Source organism: Chrysemys picta, chromosome 1 (genome assembly GCF_011386835.1).
Source record: "Chrysemys picta bellii isolate R12L10 chromosome 1, ASM1138683v2, whole genome shotgun sequence".
NCBI lineage: Eukaryota > Metazoa > Chordata > Testudines > Emydidae > Chrysemys > Chrysemys picta.
This window is the reverse complement of record NC_088791.1, coordinates 126,153,468-126,172,037: the sequence shown is the minus strand read 5'-3', so window position 1 is coordinate 126,172,037 and position 18,570 is coordinate 126,153,468. Positions and strand designations below refer to the sequence as shown.

At 42.9% G+C, this 18,570-nt stretch overlaps 1 protein-coding gene across 1 annotated transcript in view; it reads right to left on the bottom strand.

Annotated features, from left to right (window-relative positions):
- The window catches only part of ARHGAP8 (Rho GTPase activating protein 8), a 106,881-nt gene extending 100,130 nt beyond the window's left edge, over positions 1–6,751 (bottom strand). Inside the window, exon 1 of the mRNA XM_005299911.4 lies at positions 6,584–6,751. The gene's annotated coding sequence lies outside the window, so the exon portion shown is untranslated. The remainder of the gene's footprint in view (positions 1–6,583) is intronic.
- Positions 6,752–18,570: the final 11,819 nt, after the last annotated feature.

The window sequence follows — 18,570 nt, the reverse complement described above, 5'->3', positions numbered from 1 at the left end:
GAACCAGTGTAGATATTTATTGACTAAAGATGTTATAATCATAATAAACATTAATGATCAATCATAAGGAATCTGCTTTCTATTAAATTAATAAACTGTAACAGGCAATAATGAGGAAGAATTATGTTGGGCTGAATTCATGCTTAACCAGCGCTTCTGTCTCAAGGGATTAAACGCTTTGGATCTTTGACTTAAGTATATTTTTAAAGACGGGACTTTAATTAAATTAACCTGACAAGCTACTGGATAAAGAGTGGGTACATCACGACCACAGTTTTTTAAATTGCAGAATTATTCAGTGGGGATTTCTCTGGCTAGATTAAATTATGGCTTTATTTAATAACTGAATATATATGTAACATAGCCCTGCATTTCAATTTATCATCAACACATGGTTACAGTTCAGCCAGCATGTCATAAGCCCCCCCAGCTAAACCAAACTGAAACTGCAATTTCAAGCAAAGGAGCACAGTTCCCAAATGCATTCTACATACAATGATCACATAGCCCGCGGTTTGGTTATCAATCAGTGTTCAACACCAAGCCATACTACAGCTTACTGCATTATCCACTGCACCACAGTTCCCCTATTTCCATTTGTCTATTCTTATGATAAATTCACTAAAACTACAGTCCTTTTTTTAGTCTGAAATACTTTGATTTCCCTATTTAAAGCAAAAATATCAAAACTGAACTTTTTCCTGCCAAGAAATTTCCAAAACTATCATAATTTATTATTAAAGATGGGAGAATTTATACTATAAGGCACCCTTGAATTTTACCACTACAGCTAAATGCAAGGTGGCCAAAATGCAGCCTGGGGGCCTCATAAGTTCCTCTAGCTCTCCTAACTCAGTACTAAAGCTGTAATTTTGTCTTGTGCAGCCCTCTGCACAGAAGCTAAGCCCCAGTGTTGTTTTAAAGTTATTGTGTGTGAAATTTCTCCCTGTTATTGACATTTTGAAAATTATCCTAATATTCTTTAGCTTACATTATCTCCAAAATTGCTTGGCCAGAAATTCCAAGTTTGTTTTACGAAGAGAGATGGCTTTTAGTTATTTGTTTGTGGTTAGGATTTTTTGGAAGAGGGGGAACACAGGGAGAGGCAGTGGAGAAATTACAGAATAATATAATACAGATATTTTGGAGAGGTTTCTGGAGCTGGGGATCATGAGAGAACAATAGAAAAAGCCAGACTTTTAGCTACGTTAAACTTCAAATGCTTAACATTTTTAGATATAAAACTAGCGTTTAATAGTTTTCCATGTGGACAAAAAAAAGCTTCCTGTCCACTCCTTGCATTACCCTATGCTATCCATTACTCCACATATCCCACCAGGGTATAACTTTCCCATCTCCACGTGTATACATATCTCCTGCAGACTGCAGGGTGCAGGAGGGGGATCCAGGCCTGGGGCAGGGGGTTGGGGTGCGGGGGATGAGGGCTCTGACTGGGGGGGGGATGAGGGATTTGGGGTACAGAAGGGAGCTCCAGGCTGGGGCTGAGGGGTTCCGAGTGCCGGAGGGGGTTCTGAGCTGGGGTAGGGGCACGGGCTCCAGGAGGGAGTTCGGGTGTGGGAGGGGGCTCAGGGCTGGGGCAGGGGGTTGGGGTGCGGGCTTCAGGCGGTGCTCACCTTGGACAGTTCCCCGGACACAGCAACATGTCCCTCGGCTCCTAGGCGGAGGCGTGGCCAGGTGGCTCTGTGTGCTACCTTCGCCCGCAGGTGCCACCCCCGCAGCTCTCATTGGCCATGGTTCCCGGCCAATGGGAGCTGTGGAGCCGGCACTTGGAGTGGGAGCAGCACGTGGGGCCCCCTGACCACCCCTGCACCTAGGAGCCAAGGGACACGTCACTACTTCCAGGGAGCCACAGGGAGCCAGGTAGGGAGCCTGCCAGCCCAGTGCCAAACGGACATTTAATGGCCCAGTCAGCGGTGCTGACCAGAGCCGCCAGAGTCCCTTTTCGACCAGGTGTACCGGTCAAAAACTGGACACCTGGCAAGTGGCAACCCTAGTTGCAACACGCACTATGGATAAAGATACAAACTTACACAGACTTACATAAACCTACATCATCATATAATCAACACATTTAATAACATTACATTGTTTAGCCCCTTCTCCTCTATCAGCATGACACAAAATGAGAAAACATATAACTTAATGCCTTCTATAATTATATTCCTTCTGATATTGAACAAGGTATTTAATAAACAGTATGTAAAAGCAACAATGCACATCCAAGGATATACTTTCATTATAGAAAAAAACAAGAGGGGGAGAAATAAATGTTGGGATGGAGGGAGACAATAGTGATAAATGATCACACAGCAGCAGGGAACAGGCTAGAACCTTTGGAGCTGTTCCTTAGCTGGTGTAAATTCTCATAGTTCCATAGACTTCAGTGGAGCCATGACTATTTACGCCCACTGAGGGTCAGCGTCTTTTATTAGTCTTTCTAATCTTTTCTACATTTGGGTCCTTTTAAAGTACAGTATATTCACTGACTCTGCAAGTAAAGTTGTTTAGGGGTTGAAGCAACTTCAAACTTACATCTATTGTTTTAGAGGCATTTTCTGCACATTCAGCAGATGCTGGCATATTACTAGACCTCCAGAGGCACAATCTTTCATATTTACTTCACCACCATTTGTTCACAGAGTGATCAATACATATTCAGTTTGTCATCTTAGCCTTTGTCCCATAACCAGTTTATTCCCATTAAGAGCTGAAATAACTATTTTTAGACCAATTTTATTTTTCAAAAATAGCCTCATGGCATGCCCAGCAGCACTGCTAAAATTAAGGGTTTGTCGGTATTTCCTTTACAACCACTCCTCGCTCTACAATCCAGAGAGGTTTATAAATTGGTCATTTTAATTTTGCTTTAGTCACTAATTTCTCATACGAGTTCTATGGCCCAGGATTATTATTAGTATTTTTTAGAGCTGGTAGAAATTTTTCAAACAAAAAAACAAACAAACGTTTCGCTGTTTTTCAAATGCAAATTTTTTTTAATGAAAGCTTGTCTAGATTGTCAACATTTTTCACACAAAAAATGGTGCCTTTTTTCAGAAAACATTCTTTAAATTGACAAAAGAGTTATCAGGATTTTTTCATGTAATGAAAACCACGAATATTTACTGAAAATTCCGGCAGCTCAGCTGGAGGTGAGAGAATCCCGCTGAGAGGCAGGGATGCATGGCAGTGCTGCCAAATGTAGAAGTGCCATGCGAGATAGCAGACCCGTGCCAGTCCTCTACAGAGCAAAATAACAGTGTTATGAAATATGGCAACCTAGACCCGTGTGATCAGCTGCTGCAGTTACAAACTGTGGATTAACCTTTTTGCATATGGATGCAAACCATGTTTAAGCCAATCATGTCAGTTACACAAACACACTTGAAAGTCATAGTGTAAACGGAGCTTCTAAGCAAGTAGGTAGGCGTCCTGGCAGTGTAAAAGCAGGCGGGGGAGGAAAAGGAAATAAGTCATTTTAGTACTGACTGACTTATTTGCGATCCTATAAATGTGACTCAACTGAAAAACTGTATTATAAATATAACGTCTTTTTTATTACGTTCTACCATAGAATCAAGTAATGCTGTTCAGGTTGCTTGGGTCAGGGTTTTCATATGTTACTCTTCAGTCTCAGTCCCCAGCCTCTGTTTTCTTTCTTATAGGGTCACTTTCCATGGAGAACATGTAGACATGAACCAATTCAGGAGGTTAAAAAAATGGAAACAAAAATTTGTGAAAAATGTTTGCCTTTTATAACAAAAATCAAAATTGTTGAAAAATTTCACACAAATTTCAAATATCAGCCGACCATATAGCTGGTCAAAAAACAAGGAAAAAAGGTTCTGAAATTTTCATGACTTCCCCCCTCCGACTCCCCAATCAGAATTTCAATGGTTTTTGACCAATTCTATCAGCCATGGGGTAAATGGGTACAACTGGACTGAAAATAACTGCTTACACCAATGGTGGAATTGACTCTGCACCATTCTCTAAAATTGAGAACAGAAGGCACTAATTAATCATATTAGCATCAATCCTGCAAACACTTTAAGAACATGGATAGCTTTAAGAATTTGAGGCATTCCATTAATTTCAAGGAGTCTACTCACATGCTTAAAATTAAACATATGCTTAAGTGTTTGCAAGATCAGTGTCATTGTGAACAAGTACATTTCTTTACCTCTATTAAAGCACTTCTATTATTAAAACTGAAAATTTTTTAAAAAAATCCATTTTACCTCTCAATTTTGTATTCCTCATCAAATAATGGGGCGGGAGTCCGGGAATCAACGAAGTCGGTTTTGATTTTAATTCATTAAAGTCAGTTTCACTTCCAGGTGTCTCAGTGTTACAACATTTTGTTTGAAATCACTCAATATATTTATTTATTTATTTTAAAAGACAACTTTCTATTGGAATGTTTAAAAGTTCTGGAAACATTCCATTCTTTAGTAAACTTAAGACCCACTTTTATGAAATCTAACTTTGGGGCCAAAATCATGCGTTCCTTTAAGCAACTTGCCCTGGGTGACACAGCAAGTCAGCGAAACTGAACATATATTCCAAAATGCCTAATCGATAGATACTGAACTGCAGTGTCCACTCATTCTTGAGGTGGCATGTCCAGAGGGAGAGAAGCCTGTTCCTGTCTCTGGCTAAAAAGACTTTAGTCTTCATATTTGCCAGCCAAGCACTTTTGAATAACACTAAATTTGTAAGTTATATACATTTCCACACACAAGAAACTACATTAAAGTAATGTTATGGTTGCAAAGTCAAGCACTCAAAAATTAGGTTGTGCTAGAATTAGGTTTGCCTTTGCAACCTTAATTTAGCCCACTCATATATATGCATTGGTCACATACATTATGATACATTCTTTGTTTACATGATGATATACTGTGCTCTGAATTAAGCAGGGATCCTGGGGGGGGGGGGGGGGGGAGATTTTAGCAAGCTATTAAATCGTTTACAAAATTTGAGCACATTTTTATGTGCAGTGTCACATAATATAGAAAGAAAAATAGGTGAAAAAATTAAAAACTCTGAAAACTGAATAAAATATATTTAAAATGGAATAAAGTTTTATAAAGCAATGGGGTGGCCTTTGAGCTCTGCTATAATGAAACTCAAAGTCAAATGTCCCCCAGTGAAGGTTGAATGTTTTACAATAAATGCAGAACTATTTCCCCCATTCCACTTCTGCTAAGACATTCTGATTCTCTACCCACTTACGTTTCTTTGTTAAAGAAATCTAAGGCATTGAACCTGTAATTATTAGTTCCCTGGCAGACTGCTGAACCTGTGTAACATGGCTGCCCACTCACATAGTATCAATTGCAGAAAAAGGGCTTTAATCATAGTTCAACATTATGATTTCTGTACATTAACTGCTCATCAGAGAAAATAATAAAAACCTAGCAGTAGCTATTATTAAAAATATATACTGCTTCGTATTTATACAGGAGTGCCTGGGATTCAACAGGCAGTATTAAAACAAGTATTTGCCATAAGAAATTATTAAACTGTGCTTGGCTTAAAATATATATTAATAAAAAGTGTTTTTAAAATGAAGCATCTTATTCTTTGCTTCCTGTCTTCCAAGGGATGTGTGTTTGTTATATTGTCTGATAACAAGCACACCTGTTGGGAACTATTCGTTTGTTTGGCTGGGAAGAGTTTTGACCTACAGCAGAATCTCAGAGTTACGAACACCAGAGTTACAAAATGTGACCAGTCAACCACACTGGAACTGGAAGTAGGCAATCAGGCAGCAGCAGTCAGACAGAAAAAAAAAAAGGCAAGTTCAGTACAGTCCTGTGTTAAATGTAAACTACTAAAAAATAAAGGGAAAGCAGCATTTTTCTTCTGCATAGTAAAGTTTCAAAGCTGTATTAAGTCAGTGTTCAGTTGTAAACTTTTGAAAGAACAACCCCAACTTTTTGTTCAGCGTAACAAACATGTCCAGAGTTAGGAACAACCTCCATTCCCAAGGTATTGGTAACTCTGTTCTACGGTCTAGCTAAAACACCAGCCGCAGGAATTTGGCGTTTAATCTAAAAAACAGGGCCGTCTCTAAAAACTTCCGCCAAGGCTGAGAGGGGTTTTTTCTTCTTCCACCATCCCAGAAAGTACAAGACCCCTGCAGCCCAAAACAACAGCTCCTTCGCCCTGCCACAAGCCAAGCCCAGCAGGAGCAACTCCCAAGGACAAGTCTGTGCGACGCACGCGCTCCTGGTACGCTGCAAGCAGCAGGGAGGTGGGGGAGCCGTGCCCTTACCTTAGCATGGGAAGCCAGCAGGAAACAAATCCCGCGGGAGCGCGGGGCGGTCGGGCCGTTTGGGGAGGGGGGGGAACAGGGAAACTCACTGGGGGGGTTGGGGGGCGCAAACCCGCGCAGTGTACAGGGGCTGCTGGTCCCCCTGGGCGGGCTGCAGGGACGAGCGCTGGGCAGCGCAACCTGTTGCGCGCTCGCGCCCTGCGAGGAAATTCCAACCAGCCGGGTCCTTCCTCGCGCCGCGCAGCCCGGCTGCCCCCCGGGCCGGAGCTCCCCTGAACTCACCTCGGGCGGCCGCGGCTCCTGCTCCCGCGCAGCCAGGGACCAGCAAGGTGGGCTCCGCAGGCGGCTCCCGGCGGAGCGGTGCCTACCTGCGGCGGAGGAGGGGCAGGCGGGGGTGGAAGGAGGCTGGCAGCGCGCAGTGCTGCGTGCACACCCCGCCCGTCCTGCCCCGGAGCTGCCTTCCCGCGGCCAGCGCAGCCCAGGGAGAGCTGGAGGCAAAAACTGGGAGCCCGGCCCAGGCCCCTTCTCCCTCCCATGGCTCTGTCCTGTGCTCCGCTTGGGGAGCGGCTGGCGAGGGGCCATTGAGCGCCCCCTCCTCCCGTACCTGAGTGAGCGCAGCGGTCTCCCTTGTTTGGGGGACAAGTAAGGTCCCCACCCGCTTGTGACAATCGCTGTGCTTTTAATGAGGAGTGCGGGCTGGGCTCACTTCATTCAGGGCCCAGGGCAGTGCCAGAGACAAATTTAGGAGGGGAGGCAGTGTGGTCAAGTGGGCAGAGCACTGGACTGGGAATCAGGAAAATTGGGTTGTTTTCCTGGCCCTGCCATTGGCCTGCTCTGCTGGGTGGCCTTGAGGAAGTCACTCCTCTGTGTGCCTCAGTTTCTCCGTCTGTAAAATAAGAACCATGTGGCTCTCTGTAAGTGCTTTGAGATCTACTGATGGAAAGAGCTATGGAAAGACTAGGTATTATTATAATTTCCCATGTGATGGCCCCAGAGTTTTACAACGTAGCCATGGATCCACCGACTCGTTTTTATTTCCTATGTGGAAGGAGCTGAAATTTTCTTACTAAAACTCCTATCTCCTCTACGATAATGGACTCAAGAGCACCCAGAGGTAGTGACGAAAAATAACAATACAGGACTCTTTCGAGGCCCTGTAATTGGAATGAGTACACTTTAAATCCTTTAACAAGGATCCATTGGAGGGCAAGTCTGGTGCCAGCAGCCGCGGTAATTCCAGCTCCAATAACAGTTATAACACTGTTATCCTTGGGTGTAATACAGGTAAAAGTATTGTAGATGAGGGCCAAGCACCTCCATGACTTTGGGATTAAGTACTGATGGCCTCCAGGGAGGGGCTGCTTCAGGAGGAAAAGGCTGTTCAGCCTGAGGTCATGTCAACCCCAGAAAGTTTTACCAGTAGCAGTTCCCCCAGCACTCAGCTGCAGACATTGCTATTTCGCTAAGGTGCTTTTACATATGGCTGCCTTGGCTACTGCAGCAGATCCTCACAGCACCACATTGTACTGGCTTCCCAGTGTCCCTGGCACCACCACTTGGTGCAGTGCCTTGTGGGAAATTAGGGGGTGCAGGGCCGGCGCTTCCACTAGGCGACCCTAGGCGGTCGCCAAGGGCGGCGGGAATTGGGGGGTGGCATTTTGCCATCCTCGGCGGCAATTTGGCGGCAGGGGTCCTTCCGCTCCACGTCTTTGGGGCGCTTCGGCGGCGGGTCCTTCACTCGCTCCGGGACCCGCCGCCGAAGCACCCCGAAGACATGGAGTGGAAGGACCCCCGCCGCCGAATGCTCTGAGGAAGAGTGTTGCCGCCTCGGGCGGCAAAAACCCTGGCGCTGCTCCTGGGGGGGTGATACATTGTGGGAAATCAGTGGTCCTCTCAGGGAATCCTGGAGTTTGGAGTGAAGGTCCCAGAAGTCCCTCTGCTCCACCTCCATCCATAATCGTCTCTCTATTATTATTTTTTTGGCCATTTTCTAAAATTCTGAGTTTCCTCTGTTCCATCCTATAATTTGCCCTTCTTTGTGCCAGTTTTCAATATCTGCCATCTTGCAGTCAGAAGCATGGATGCTTAACACATCTGGGGGCAGCTACCACGTCTGTTTAGAGACAGGGTGATGGAATCTTTTGTATTTGTGGAGCCACACCTATCACCACAGCTGGCCATGCAAGAATGAAAAAGAGCACTGAGGAGAGTGGATGATACAGACACTGACTGAAAGTCGCTAGCTGCTGCAGGCATATAGTGATCAGCTCCACATAGTGGAGAGGTGGTTCTGGGCTCGTGAAACAAGTATTGTGTGGTGGGATCAGAGTATGATGCAAACCTGGCATGGCCAGTCGTGGCTGCACAGAACTTTCAGATGCGGAAGGCCATGTTGCTGCGGTTGTGTGGTGAGCTCACCCCAGGCTGCTTGGCAGTAGAGAGATGGGGGCAATCACCTAGTGGACTCTTGCAACCCTGGATTGTTAGTGGTCTACAGGCAATTGCTTTGATATTGGTACATTTATAGTAGGGGTGGTTGTCAACCATGTGTGCACGGCCCTTAGGCATGTTGTGATGCACACGATTGTGACTCTGGGCAACGTGCAGGAATTAATAGAGAAGCAGTTATTTCAGTGAATCCAGCTGCTTTGGGGCAATAGATGCAGTGTATATCCCTAATCATTCCACCCCCTTTCCCTCCCTCCCACACATCTTGCTTCTGATTACGTAATCATGGAAAAGTATGCCTTTCTGCTTATGCAAGCATTGGTGGATTATTGTCGACATTTCACTAACATTACCATTGGGTGATCAGGAAAGGTGCAGGACGCTTTAGGTCAAGGGTCGTCCACCTTTCAGAAGTGGTATGCCATGTCTTCATTTATTCACTCTAATTTAAGGTTTCGAGTGTCAGTAATACATTTTAACGTTTTAGAAGGTCTCTTTCTATAAGTCTATATTATATAACTAAACTATTGTTGTATGTAAAGTAAATAAGGTTTTTAAAATGTTTAAGAAGCTTCATTTAAAATTAAATTAAAATGTAGAGCTCCTCCGGACTGGTGGCCAGGACCCGGGCAGTGTGAGTGCCACTGAAAATCAGCTTGTGTGCTGCCTTTGGCACGCGTGCCATAGGTTGCCTACCCCTGCTTTATGTATACGGAAGTTTTGTAAAGACGCCAGCAGGGACATTTCCCCCCCATACTAGCATATTCGCATTGGTGGGTTTGTTGTGCCAGTTGTTACTCTCAGGGATCCAAGTCTTATCCTTTTGCTTCCCTGTCCCATGAATCTATATACAGGTTAGCTGACAGCACCAAGGAAACATTTAACTATTACTTGAGCAGGTGCAGATGGACTGTGGCGTTACATTTGGCAGATTAAAGGAATGAAGGAGATATTTCATGACTAGGATAAATCTCTGTGAGCCAAATATTCCTGTATGTTGTGTATTACATAATATTGTATGTTGTGTATTGCATAATATTTAGAAGACTAAGGAGAAAACATTAACATGGTGAATTAAAGAAGTGGAAAGATTATCTACAGAGTTTGAACAATCTGACAAAAAAATAGAGTGCAAGATGCTGGCTGCTCTGGGCTGCATCACAAATTAGTGTTCGTATAGTCATGGCAGGTCTCTTTGTCCAGTGGCGTTGAGTGGAAGGGTTATTGTTGCAGGGAATGCTGGCACCTTGAGGGGAGTCAGGGCATTGGTGAGATATGGCTCCAGCCCTGGGAAGAAGGTATTGTCCACGCATTATAGTGGCTGTTGGGGTGTAGGTCTTTGGATGCTTTTCTCCATAATACTCTGAGGCAGCTCAGCATGTTGTCTGAAGAGCTCCATGTGTCGGTTTACCTCTGAGACACCTTTTGGTCCTTGTGCCTTTCCTCCAGCATCCATTCCCTTTCTTCCCTGGTCTCATGGGCTCTGGACTCAGAAGTCGTGAGTAGCTCTGTGAACACATTCTCCCTCATACATTGCTTTTTCTTCTTTATCTCAGTCAGTCTTTTGGCAGGTGTGGAAGGGATGGCCTTTCAAGGTCACTGATAAATCTAACAATGTCTGTCTGGTTGTTTAAGGGTTAGGAGACATCAAAAGATAAGTGTCACAACTACCTAATTTTTTCCCTACAGAGCTGCATAAAAGTATAAACAGGATCACAATCAGTACTATTTGTTTCCAGACCATGCAGTGGCACACAGCGTAGTGAGTATATGCAGGTACTTTTCAAAACTTCTGACCATGAGGGGTCTAGGGCTGGGTATAGGAGAACTGTAGGGATAGTGTAGTAAACACTGCTAAAATTATTACAGGCCATAGTGATCCTGGCAGATATCACTCTGGAGGGTACCAAAGGGCCAGAGAAGGCAACTGCTCAAGACAATCTGTGGCTGCTTGGTTCTGCATGCTACCCACCCCTTTCACAGCAATGGTTCCCCAGAATTCATTGCAATGGCATAGGAAGGTGTACTGGGGCGGGAGAAACAAGGCTGCTTTTCCTAGAAACATTCAGGCAAAGATCAAACACTGTTTGTTTGAAAGTTTCAGTGAAATTGTGCCAGGAGACAAAAAGATGTCCAAGCCACATTAAACTAGAAGCTCCTAAAGTGGAAAGCATTGTGTTTTCTAGCTAGTTGTGTAAGTCTGGCCAAGCCAAGCTCCCTGAGCCAGCAACATGCTGTTTTTACCTCTTTTCTGAATCAAAAGGACAAAATGCAAGTAATTTGTTTTGCTCTTGGACTGGAAAACCAAAATATGGTGTGTTTTCACTAGAATACCTGTATCAAATAACTTTTACAATGCTATTTCTGCAATACCATGTATTCTGAATGCCTAGTCCCTGGATTACTTCCAATCATTTTTTTATGTATTCAATTTGATTGCTCAGGTATTGATTTGCATGTATTTTGTGTGTGTTTTGAATGCATTGAATTATATTTGCATTGTTGTTTTTATTTTATTGAATTTTTTTTTCCTGCCTGTAAAATTTATACATTTAAATCCTCAAAAGCTTTTGCTAAAATATCTATTTGGGAATGTTTTTTTAGTTGCTTCCAGTTTTCTTTTTGTTGAATTTTGCCTGGTGCTTTTAAAATAAACTGAGACAAGGTGGGTGAGGTAATATCTTTAATTGGGCCAACATCTGTTGATGAGAGAGACAAGCTTTCAAGCAACACAGAGCTCTTCCTCACGTCTGGGAAAGGTACTCAGTGTCACAGCTAAATATAAGGTCGAACAGATAGTTTAGCTTAAAATAATTTAGTTTAGTTTAAAATAAACTGGCTACAATTCAGGGGTGGCCAACCTGTGCCTCCGGAACCACATGCGGCTCTTCAGAAGTTAATATGTGGCTTCTTGTATAGGCACTGACTCCAGGGCTGAAGCTACAGGTGCCAACTTTCCAATATGCTCACTACTCAACCCCTGGCTCTGCCACAAGCCCTGCTTCCTACTCCACCCCTTCCCACGCCCTCCCCTGACCCTGTTGTGCCCTCGCTTTTCCCCCCAGAGCCTCCTGCATGTCACAAAACAGCTGATCGGGAGGTGCGGGGAAGGAGGGAGGGGAAGGCACTGATTAGCGGGGTTGCCGGTGGGTGGGAGGCACTGGGAGCGGGGGGAGCTTCCAGGGGACTGCTGATGTATTACTGTGGCTCTTTGGCAATGTACATTGGTAAATCCTGGCTCCTTCTCAGGCTCAGGTTGGCCACCCTGGGGCTACATTAAACAAAATTTGTTTGTTCCCTGCCTGCTTGCGGTTGACCACCACCATTTTGACAGGGAGATGAGAAAGGGGTGAAGTTTTGGGGGCTGTGGAGAAAAAAAGTGTGCATTAATGGAGGAATAAATTACACCTACTTGAGTCCCTGTCCCCTTCCTCAGTGAGTTCTCTGTGTTCAGCTGCATCTTGAAGAGCTCTGCATCCTCCAGGTACCCCTTCCTCTTCATTGCTGAACAGTTCTATGGTCCCTTCTGACCTTAGAGTCTATGAGTCTGTGACTTCTGGGGTGCTTTCCTCTGGATGTCAGGAGGTGTCCACTATCACTTGTGGGTTGATGGTGGGTCCCTATTCAGTATGGCATCTACCTGTGCATAGTAGTAGCAGGTCTGGAAGGCAGCACCAGATTTTTTTGTTGTCCTTGTCTGCCTTTTGTATAGCCCTGCCACAGTTCCTACTTCCTTCCCCTTTGCCTGACATTGAAACTCTTCTTTGTCATACCCAACTTCTGCATCTCCTCTGCAGTGTCCCAACAAGCATCTTTGTTCCTGCAGGAATTCCATAGCTACTCTTCAACTGCTCCATCCCTCCTCCCCCACAGGCCAAGGAAATCTGGGACTAAGTTTTTGGACCAGGCAGCAGCATGAGGTTTACCAGTAGCTTTACCTGGAGCCACACCTATATGCTCATGAAAATGGGCTAGTAGGAAGAGAGGGATTTTAAAATGGGTTGCAGGTTTGCTGTCACGGTGGCCCCTAGAGGGGTAGAGTTCAGAAATTCAATGACAGTGATCAGTGCTGTGGGGACAGTGGCATTGTAGGTTTGTTGCTGAAGGACCATTTGTTCCTGTATTGGTAATTCAGTTCCCCCAGAAACTTTTGTTCTTTTGTACAAATAGTAAATTTTCCAAAAAAATTCACCTCTCAGGGCAACAAAATTATTTGCAAATTTGATTTTTTCCAGGCTTTTCCCCCTAAAAACATTGAAACATTTCATTTTCAGCATTGTCAAGAGTTCTTTTGACATTTTGTTTTGAAACGAGTCAATATTTCATATAGAAAGTATTGATGAGTCGACCTGAATGAAATTTGTTTTTCATTTTGGCAAGAAAAACAAAAACAAACAAAAAAACCCCCAAACAATTGATATTTGGTTTGAAACAAGCCAATTCTCTCCCCCCCCCCCCAATTCAGGCACTGAACCAAAACAACAACAACAACGCTCTATTCACATAGGCATTGTACCAATGGAAGAGTGCTGGCAGAGGGCTTGTGCTCCCCAGGGGGCTGATTTAACTTCACCAACAGGATTTCAGGGTTTTCTTGATGAGACCCCAAGTTGAGTGTGGACACATGAAGGGCTATGCTGAAAGAAGGCAAATTATACCATTGAAACTTTGTAGCGTGCACTAGCTTTCAGACTTCTGCGAGATGGAAAATTGCCTCAGTTCACCCACCTCCCATGCTGGGTGTTTGAGACAAGTTTTAACCTTCGGGCCCCTTAAGCTTGTACTGTGTAATTTATTAGGGTGTGAAGGTAAATAGAGCTGCTATGGTGTCTCCCTATAAAAATATATTTCCTGGAGCTGGACTGAGAGAGTAAATCAATAAAGCTGTACTAAATAAGCCTTACTCCATTTTAAAACCTTTGCTTCTTCATAAAGAGAAAAAGAGCCCACTATTTATGCTTGTGTGTATGTAGGTATATACACATTGTTTATACACAGAGTGAGACAGACTTTCTATTTTTGTCACTTCCTATCTATCAGAACAAAATTTATTTTTATTAGCCATCGAGACAGTGTAATTTCCCCCCCGTTTCATTTAAGCAACATCATTCTCAATTTTTAAAAAATTGCTTCAGAGAAAGACAAAAATAAAAGTCCCCTAAGGTGAAAGCAAGCATCAAAAGATTTATTATTGGCACTGTGACTCTTAATAATGTTAGATTCAATGATGATGTGACAGGTATCACAATGATGCATACATAGATTGGATAGGACTACAAATGTGTGCATTATTTGAATGTCTATGTAATTTCAAATTTCTAGTCTATGTAGTCTTGTGGTACTATGTGAATTAAGCAATACATTTAACGAGAGAAATGTATGCTGTGCCATTTATAATAAAAAAAATTAGATAGGTCTGCTACAAAATTGGTTATTTTGGGGTTTTGTTTCTGTTTTCCTCCCCCTCAAACACTTCCTCCAATAGTCATCTAGCCACTCATACTAATTGCTCAAAAACAGAGTACTTGAAATACAAAAGAGTTTTTATAGAAAAGTAGGAATGAAAGTCACTGAAGAGCTGTGTGAAATGCATTTTTTTCTTACATGTGCTTTCACAAAAGTTTCTGAAGTCACCATTGTATTTCTGCCACCAGGAAATTCCGTTTAGCAAGAGGAGGCACAGCAGCGCAGTGAACCTACAGAGTCACCCACCTTCTTGGTAAATAAACTTTAACATGCGCCAGATCTTCAGCTAGTGTACCCTGGTGTATTTCTATTGACTTTAGTGAAGCTATTTCAATGTACATCAGCTGAGGATCTGTCCTCAAGTGTTCAGAGAGTTTTGGAAACTTTACTATGACATGTAGAAGAATTGTGCAAGAGAACTGGAAGGTAATATGATATGGGCAGTATTATTAACCCACTGTTACATTAACACATGAATGATGTCAGTGTGACTTGCAAAAGATAATAGTGTAAACATATAGGGCCGACGCCAGTCATCATACTGGTCAATTCTTGCAGGTAGCGATAAATAAGATTTGATAGGAAAAGGGCAAATTGTACTGGTATAAACCTTTGCCGAGAGAGATCCTCTGCAAGAAATACAGCAGTAGGAATATAGGAATTTCCATACTGGATCAGACCCATGGTCCATCTACTCCAGTTTTGGCTCCAACAGTGGCCAGCATCAGATGCTTCAGAAGGATGTGTAAGCTGCCCCACAGTGAGAAGATATGGAATAATCTGCCCCTCCACAAAAGATCTCATCCTACTTCTTAATAAATCTTGTCTTAAACCCTGAAGCATTAGGCTTTATATTCTTTTCAAAAATTGTTAGCATTAACTAGTGTTACCAAGTGGCAACCTTCAACCAGATCTTCAACTAGGTTACAGCATCCCTAGTTTACCTAAACTGCACCTGTCTTCCTTATTAACACCTTCCTAAATTACACATCATCTTTTAATCATAAAGGGTTCACAAATAGCAGGCCATGAAGAACTGTGTGGTCACATGCTGTGGGCAGTTCATGAGTTAGATGGGAAGCAGTCTATATGAAAATCTGTCTACTAAAATATAGTCCTCACTGTGAACAGCTGCAAGCATAGTCCAGTTGTCAATGGAGCGCCACCATCATGGTCAGAATTTAAAATAGAACCGTTCCAAAATCAGCTTCCAGTTTTAATAAAACCTCCAGCTGTCACATCAGCCATATATGGCAGTACATTTTTTATTAGTTTGGTTAACATCTCCAATTATATGGATGCATAGACATCAGGCAGAGCTAAAGCACAGTATGGGATTAGACACTAAGGGTAGGTCTACACTACCCGGTAGTTCGGCGGCAAGCAAATCGAACTTCTGGATTCGACTTATCGCGTCTTGTCTGGACGAGATAAGTCGAACCCGGAAGTGCTCGCCGTCGACTGCGGTATTCCAGCTCAGCGAGAGGAGTACCGCGAAGTCGACGGGGGAGCCTGCCTGCCGCGTCTGGACCGAGGTAAGTTCGAACTAAGGTACTTCGAACTTCAGCTACGTTATTCACGTAGCTGAAGTTGCGTACCTTAGTTCGAATTGGGGGGTTAGTGTAGACCTGCCCTAAGAGCATTAATGGGAAACAAGGGAACGAAGAATTCTATTTATGCTTTATTTGTGTCCTTCCCAACCTGCTCCCGTCTCCTTTACTTAAGACACTTAAACCTCAAAATATACTGTTGCATCATTTTTTTTTTAAATTAGCTCTTTATTTAGTGACCTAAGTGTACCCCAGAGGCTAAAAGTGGCATGATTTTTAAGGCAAATTTCTTGATTGCTTGGGGTCTGCCTCATGATTTTGAATGCTTCTAACAGGGGTGCTGGAACAGTTTGTGTAGTGGGGATGCTGAGAGCCATTGAACCAAACTGTAAACCCTGTATATGATGGAAACCACTTCAAGCCAGGGGGTGCAATTGCATCCCTAGTTCCAGCACCTGGGGCTTAGAATTAGGCACACTGTAAATCTTACCACACTATCATGGTGGTCCTTTCCAAAGCAAAGAAGTAGACCCTTTTTGCAGCTCATCTATGATGACGATAATGATATGTGGGAGAGAAATACAAAGAATGTCAAGAAAAATACAACTTTTTCAAGCAGCAAATAAAAACAGCTAAGTTATCTACTAGCACGTTCCTTTCTTTTCAGCAGAACAACTATATGCACACAGATCATTTTATTGCAGAGTATTATCCAGCTAGGCTAAAGGACACACATTCCCTTTCCATAGAGTGGGGCACTGAAAGACACAGAACGCCTCCCGGTGTTAATCTTGGAGAAAAAGCAAACCCTTCTGAAAACTTCAGTTCTTTGCCTTCTAAGAGGGCATCCATACATTCAGCTTCAGTACACACAGACCACCTGGACTTCGGAATTTACAGTTACCAGATCTGATTTTAAAAGCAGATATGTGCGTAGGACACCTTTTGAAAATACACACAGGAAGGCAGGTCACATGTACCACCTTGTATAACTACAAATTGAGATGCTCAGCGAGGCAACTTTGAAAATTCCAGCCTTGGGACTCAATCTCATATTCCTGGTACAACTAAAACTCTTATTTAAGTCAGTATGCAGGATTCAGACTTTGTTTATCATTTTAAAGGGGAAGCATGGTGGTATATTTGGGGGGAATGTGATCTGAAAAGCAGAAAGGGTTGAGCTGTTCTTCAAGAAATCAGGGAAGGCCTTGGTGGTTGTTGCCTCTCATGTTGTCTTATTTCTGCTTATTGTTGGAAGCAAGCCTCGTGACTGGTGTGAGTGATCACTTTAGCACAAACTACAGCTAGTTTCTGCTTGACCGTGACATTACTGACTATCCTGAAGGTGGGGAAAGAATAGCTAGTATTTGGGATCCACTGATTACAAAGAAAAAGGATTTGTTACATGCCTAATACTGAAAAAATGAAATGAGACAAAGCACCGTCTGGAGGATGGAGAATGAAGAAAAATGTATGATGCTGCTACATCTATTACCATTTCTCTGTGAACAACCACCTAGTTGAACAATTCAGGATCAGTACACAGCACTTAATTAATTTTGGCTCAGATCCAGTGCTTCGCCTACAGTCAAGTCAAAAAGAAGAAAGTGCTGTTTATTCTCTCAGTGTTCTTGTAAATCTTAACCATGTAGATGTGAAGGAGAGATGGATCAGCTCCAACTGGCAATGAATATGGCAAGGATCCAAAAGGGCTTATAAGATGTGATAAAGAAAATGGGTCCCAATCTTGAAATACATGTCACTGGCTTTCTTTTCTCCCCATCCCCTCCCTCACATCCAATGATAGCCTTCTGAACAAAGATAAAATGGAACTCTCATGTTTCATTTCCCTAAACAGGCTTATAAAAACCCCAGCACCCTAGCAGGTGCGGATGTTTGAAGACTCCCACTTGCTTTTTTATTTATTATTTCCCCCATGAGCAGCTGGTGAACTATAGGGAAAATGGAAACTTTTAAAGAAAGGGCTTAATCCACCATCTGAAATTCAAAGAAGCATTAAGTTATTATTCAAATGAAAATCTGCTTTTACCCATTAACATATTTTCATCAACAAAAAGCAAGATGCTGATATGAGCAGAGATCTGTGCATTCCTATTTATATGGTAATTGAATGGTCAGGGAGTTTGCCTGTTATTTTCCTAGGACATGGTATGTGTCAATTAAAACTATGTTTCAGCTACTGCTCTAATGGAACCTGGCATCATTAAGAAATCATTTATTCTATGTAAGCTGTTATGGGCTTGGGGGCGGCATCTAAAGTCAACCAATTTATGCAACCTATGTTGTTACGTGATTGTCAGCTTTTGCCTTTCTACAGACAAAGCAAAATTAATTATTCTTCTCAGTAACAAGCAACAAGAGAATTATTTCTGTCTATCAAAAGCATTGTAAATAGGAATAAGAATGTTGCTTCCCCTCCTGTATATTTGCATATTTTGAGTGTTCTTAGTAAAATCTGGGATGTTCTAATTCAATGGCTCATATTCTTTACCGTTGTCAATCAGGTTTCCTTTCAAGAGTGAAAATATTTGTAAAGGCCAATGTACAAGTGAAATTCCCTTTAGTCTAAGCTTTGTCATAAGTCAATGTGCAAAAAACTCAGCCTTAGTGTAAGAAGGCAGAATTCCATTTAAGTTAATTGTGCTAGGTTAGGACTTGAATTTGGGCCAAGAAGTCCAGCAGGCTGCACTGCAAATGCATCATTAGTAGAGATAATTGTCAATGTTGAAGAAGCACACTGAGTGCATATACCTCACTGATGTGTATGGCACTTGTTTTAACATT